The sequence below is a fragment of the Colobus angolensis genome, unplaced genomic scaffold, assembly GCF_000951035.1.
Source record: "Colobus angolensis palliatus isolate OR3802 unplaced genomic scaffold, Cang.pa_1.0 Scaffold152, whole genome shotgun sequence".
NCBI lineage: Eukaryota > Metazoa > Chordata > Mammalia > Primates > Cercopithecidae > Colobus > Colobus angolensis.
In genome coordinates, this window is record NW_012114622.1 from 6,696,670 (window position 1) to 6,702,927 (window position 6,258).

Here is a 6,258-nt window from a genome sequence, read left to right on the forward strand (position 1 = left end):
TCCTGCGTCTAGGTGAGAGCAGTTATGACTTATGAGATCTAGTGAAAGGAAATTATTTGACTTTCAAGCCTTGAAAATCAAGGAGGAAATGTTTTCAAAAATAGTTTACTGTAATGTAAAGGAAGAGAAATGTCTGGAATTCTTACTGAAAAATTGACTCTGAGACAATACGCAGATGTGTTGATTGAATTAAATTCTGGAATTAGATTTAACTGTTTTCAGATAAAATAGCTTGAGTTCACGAATCTCCTAGATAAGGAAGTCATAGAAAATCCCTTGAGCATTATTTTTCGAGGAACTTCAGTGACCAGAATTCCTGACATGTCCTCTGAGTGTGAGTGATTTGGGTCTCATAGATGATCTGTTCTGTTTTTTTCTTTTTTTTAAAGTGTACACATGCATGTGTGCATTTTAGACAGGGACATTATATTAGAAGCAGAACCATGAAACTGGAATGACCTCCAACTGCCAGAAAAGCAAGTAATATCGGCACCTAAAGCCGTCTGGACAGGAAGCTAAGAGAAACTTAGAAGCTGGCCGGGCGTGGTGGCTCATGCCTGTAATCCCAGCACTTTGGGAGCCCGAGACAGGCAGATTGCCTGAGGTCAGGAGTTTGAGACCAGCCTGGGCAACATGGTGAAGCCCCATCTCTACTAAAAATACAAAAATTAGCTGGGTGTGGTGGCACACACCTGTAATCCCAGCTACTTGGGAGGCTGAGGCAGGAAAATCGCTTGCACCCGGGAGGCAGAGGCTGCAGTGAGCTGAGATCGTACCACTGCATTCCAGCCTGGGCAACAGAGTGAGACTCTGTCTTAAAAAAAAAAGAAACTTGGAAGCCATTTCAGAAAGACTCCAGGAAGGCTAGCAGTCATTCCTACACAACCAGGGGGAAGGACTACATTTTACTGCAAGCAGCTGTTTTCTCTGATTCTTCTTTGTAAGGAAATGCAGTGATTTTGTGTTTTCAAGGAAGACTTGAAGAAGCAGTTGGGTAGGTATTCCAGTAGAACTGATGGGGAGGAAAGCAGATACTCCATGAGAAGGGTATCAGACCCAGTAGAGTCAGAATATATTCTGCTTTCAGGATTTTTGAGATTGCTGATGGTCCCAGGGTTTATACAAGGACTTGGATCTGGCTGTAGAAACTCAGGTAGAAATTACATGTATGCAGATCAGAGCTGATGTTGGTTCTAATCTATAATGATGTGATAAATTAAAACAAAAAACAAAAAAAAAAAACAGAGCTGGGCATGGTGGCTTACACTATAATCCCAGTACTTTGGGATGCCACAGCAGGAGGATCACCTGAACCCAGGATTTCAAGTCCAGCCTGGGCAACATAGTGAGATCACATCTCTACAAAAAATACAAAAAGAAATTAGCCTGGCATGGTGGCACACATTTGTACTCTCAGCTACAAGCTGAGGCTGAGGCAAAAGGATCGCCTGTACCCAGGAGTTCGAGGATGCAGTGAACTATGATCGTGCCACTGTGCTCCAGCCTGGGTGACAGAGCCAGACCCTGTCTCTCCTCAACAATAAACGTAGAGCCAGATGTATCTTTTTGAGTCCCAGGCAGGAGACTGGAGAATCTGGGTCTCTGTAATCTGGCAGACTGGCCGCATTTTGCGAGGGTACTTTTATTCATATTTATTATTTTTTGTTTGTTTGAATGTGTGTTTTTTTTTAATAGAAACCATACCACTTCATTTGTTACAGCAAATGATTCAAGAGGGCCCTAGAAAGCTTTTTCATCCACAGAATTGCAGAAAGGATAAGTACCCTCACCACCCAAGCCTTTGGTTCATTTTGTTTTGTTTTAATCTCTGTTCTCTTACCACAATGACATGCTGCATCCAGAATGGAACTCTATCTTCAAGTTTTTGGTTTTTTTTTTCCGAGATGGAGTCTTGCTCTGTCACCCAGGCTGGAGTGCAGTGGTGCGATCTCAGCTTACTGCAAACTCCCACTCCCGGGTTAAAGCGATTCTCCTACCTCAGACTCCTAAGTAGTTGGGATTACAGGCACGTACCACCACGCCTGGCTAATTTTTGGATTCTTTTAGTAGAGACGGGGTTTCACCATGTTGGCCAGGCTGGTCTCAAACTCTTGACCCCGTGATCCATCTGCCTCGGGCCTCCCAGAGTGTTGGGATTACAGGCGTGAGCCACCGCACTTGGCCTGTCTTTAAGTTTTATACTAGTTACGAGGCTAGTCTATCAGAATGTCCCTAATTTAGCTGAGGAACCTGGACAAGTCTTCCTTGATTTCAGCTTCATCCCAAGGCCCGTGAATGTTTTCTTTAAAAAGCTGCAGGCGAATGAGGTAAAATGAACAGAGACATGAGACAGAAATCAACAGAAGGGCAAAGAGTATGGCTCCCACAGCTCTTCCAAGGCCAAAAAGGCAAAAAGCAGTGTGACCACTACGTAGCCCTTGGGAGTCCATGCCTTTAGTTTCTCCTGTAACATGAGCCACAGGACAAAAATCTGGATGGTAGGTGTTACCATGATGGAGACATGCAGGGACTGGGGAAGGCGTGAAGCCAAGCCTCCAGAAGCCAAGATGGCCATGTTCAAGGATAGTTGCTGGATACAATGGATACAAAGGCATCATTGGCACCATAGTTAAAAAAGATGAGGTGGCCTAACAGCCTGAAGAGCAACATGGCCTAGATGGTGTCAGTGCTGACAGACTCTGGCAGGGTCTTAGCACTGGTGAAAAGCCATAAGTGAAAGTAATGAAGACTAGGGCACTTTTCAAGTCAGCCCACTGGATCCACCCACTCTTCCGCCCTTCACTTCCATCAGTGAGATCAAACAAAATATACCCGATCAGTGAAGAAGCCAGGACGGTCCCAACAAGCCAGTGGGGGGCCAGAAGACCCTCATCCATATACCACCAGATAACCAGAAACACACAAATACTGCACAGCTGCGGGATCAACACACTGGACTCAAATACCACAGCCCAATGTTGGTATTTCCGAGCATGGATGTTTTTCCGGAGCTCTTCCAGGAACTGCTCTTCCTGGAACTGCCGGTCCACACAGTTATCAGGAAATGGCTGTTGCTCATACAAGACCCTCTGCCACTTTACCTCCTTTGTGTTAGTTACAGGTTGGGCACACATTATCCTTTCATTCAAACTCAGGCCAGTGTAATCATCCCTCTCATAGAGGTCCATGTGGTTCTTGTTGATGACATTTTGAAATGAGACCTCCCTGGAAATTCCATGTCTTGGTTGATATTCTACCGACCTTTCCTGGTTTTCAAAGGCAGCAATCCAGGCCAGGCCTACAATAGATGAGTTTGTCTCTGAGGCAGGATAATACAGCCAAGTTCCTGCCTGAGAGTTCCTGGGGATGCGTGGCTGGGGGATGGCAGTTGCCTGCCTTTTTCCTTGTAAGGGTCCTTTTTTTTTTTTTGAGATGGAGTCTGGCTCTGTCACCCAGGCAGGAGTGCAATGGCACGGTCTCGGCTCACTGCAGCCTCCGCCTCCTGGATTGACGCCATTCTCCTGCCTCAGACTCCTGAGTAGCTGGGACTACAGGTGCCCGCCGCCACGCCCGGCTAATTTTTTTGTATTTTTAGTAGAGACGGGGTTTCACTGTGTTAGTCAGGATGGTCTCAATCTCCTGACCTTGTGATCCACCCGCCTCGGCTTCCCAAAGTGCTGGGTTTACAGGCGTGAGCCACTGCGCCTGGCCGTGAGGGTACTTTTAAAGAAGATAACATCTTCCATGGTGTATTCAATGAGGTCATATCTGGAATTGTTCCCTTGAGGTGGAGGCTGCTGTGTGACCACTGTGCCTGGTGGTTGTATGATCCTGGGTCCCTGAGAAGCCTCAGCCTCAGAGTGTTTGGGGCCTTTTCGTCCCGCTCCAAGACTGAAGGAGAGGAGCTTACCCCCAACTGCACGGCGCTGATCACCACTTCCTGCGGTCATTCTTCCTAAATCTCAAAAACTCTTCTTTTTTAAGAGTAGATTCTTGCAAGGTATTTTTCCCCTCCTGAGTTCTTACATTGCCAGAGTTCCATTTGCACAGTTTGAAATCTTGAGGCATGAATAACTGACTTCACAGACTCTCTTGGCCCCCCACTACCTCGGTATCCACTGGTGGAATTCTGCAACTGGCAAAAGTCAAGAATGAAGGAAGCAAACTTCAGAACCACAATATTCGTATTGAATCATTTTGTTGTTGCTCTATGAAGATAAGTAAGCTAATTTTCTTCCTGGAATCTCATAGGATTATTACTAAGGGCCAGGGAGAGCTACTTCGTTCATTTAGTCACTCAGGAAGCATTACTAAGCATCCCCTCTACCGTCTCCTACAGCTTTCCTTCCAAAACGAAGCGTCCTTTGGAGTGTGTTGTCCTTCAGAATCGAATGGATTCTATATGCTGCATTCAGTAAAAGGTTGTGGAGACAAGTGTCTCTTCCTGAAATTGTTAAGTGTATTTGGCAGTAGTACTTCACTACTTGTGGATAGAACTGAGAGTGAGATCAGTATCACCAAGCCTCTTGGATTTCTTCAATAGTCTCATGGATGAGAGAATGTTTAGAGCAGTAACTGCTACTTTGTTGGCTCTTGGTTGGGTGGATGGATTCTCAGTCCTAGTGTTTTTAAAAATCTCATTCCGGCCGGGCGCGGTGGCTCACGCCTGTAATCCCAGCACTTTGGGAGGCTGGAGCGGGCAGATCATCTGAGGTCAGGAGTTCGAAACAAGCCTGACCAACATGGCAAAACCCTTCTCTATTAAAAATACAAGAATTAGCCAGGTGTGGTGGCACGTGCCTGTAATCCCAGCTACTTGGGAGGCTGAGGCAGGAGAATCACTTGAACCCTGGAGGTGGAGCTTGCAATGAGCCGAGATTGCACCATTGCACTCCAGCCTGGGTGACAGAGTGAGACTCCGTCTCAAAAAAAAAAAAAAAAATCTCATTCCGTCTAAAGCAAGTTACAAAATGTGACTATTTATGTCACAATATGACTCAGCCATAAATGTACTTCAGGTAAGAAGCACACTAACATGATATCTTACTGATCAAATGCAGTCGGTAGGTATATATGAATTTTTTTCTCTGTGAAGAAAAGCTATTAATAAGTTTGACTTAATAGGCCTATAGTATGCACATACTGGCCAAGATTCTAAATGGATTATTCAGCAGTTGTGTTTTTGTGGAGGTGCTTATTCTCATTTCTCCAAAGCCTTAAGATTCCTGGGAATAGAGGAAATGTTGCTGCCACCAACTTTGCTGGTGAATTTCAAAGAGAATAGGTGTTTGCTGTTTGATTTCCGGTGACCTTTTGGCGAGCTCTGATGTGTATGTAGAACATTTGTGTTTCTTTCCATTTTGAGGCCAGGTGGTAGAGTGGAAAGACTGGGAGCTGTCAGGAAACCAGGGCTCGGATCTCCACTCTGTTATGTACCAGCTGGGGCAAATCAGGGCCCATTCCCAACTCCTTTAAAATGAAAGGACTAGACTTGGTCTTTAAGCTCCCTTCTGATTCTAACATTTTGTGATAGCAGGATTGTGCACAAAGAATTAGAGAAATATCTGGTTTTAGTCTTTTTTCCTCTATCACCGCCTTACCGGTTGTACAACATTGAGCCAGTCATTCTCCCCAAGGCCTCAGTATTTTCATTGTTAATTGGGAACATTCCTAATTCACACTGTTGCTGTGAGGATTACATTTGGTAATGAATGTTAGAATGCTTTGTACATGGAAAAGGACTATACCTTTCTTTTTTAACTACAAAAGCGAACATGTAACCCTGTACCTGTAGGCGCACATCTGCTGTGGTGTTACGTTCCACTGTTAGCGCCCAACCTCGCTTCTGTCAAGCACATTTTACAGGCCTGTAGGGAAGGTTTTCTTCCTGTCCTCTCCCAAGACGTGTTTACGTTCATCATCTCTTCTGTACCAGAGCTGCAGTCTTATGTTTGCTTACTTCCTGACATCCATCTCCACCCCAGTGATTTCTCCCCATCTCCAGCTCTATATTATTTGAACTAAATGAATCCATGAATGAACCAGTGAGTGGATGAATGAATGGTAATGGATAATGGGCTATGAAGTCATATTTAAAGGCACTGTCTCATTTATAAACAATCTAAATAAATAACTACAATGATATTTGCAAGTGTGTATTTATATTGGATTTTGCATTATGTAATTATTTTAATGGAAAGCCTTTTTAGTCATAGTATTCAAAGCAGCTTCAAGGGCTGGGGAAGGGGATAACCTTTA

General features: G+C 44.6%; 1 pseudogene across 1 annotated transcript; it reads right to left on the reverse strand.

The window, feature by feature from the left end:
• Positions 1–1,929: 1,929 nt before the first annotated feature.
• LOC105507741 lies at positions 1,930–3,434 on the reverse strand (annotated as a pseudogene). The gene has a single exon (XR_001001148.1). The product of XR_001001148.1 is annotated as a phosphatidylinositol N-acetylglucosaminyltransferase subunit C-like (transcript).
• Between the last annotated feature and the right edge of the window lie 2,824 nt (positions 3,435–6,258).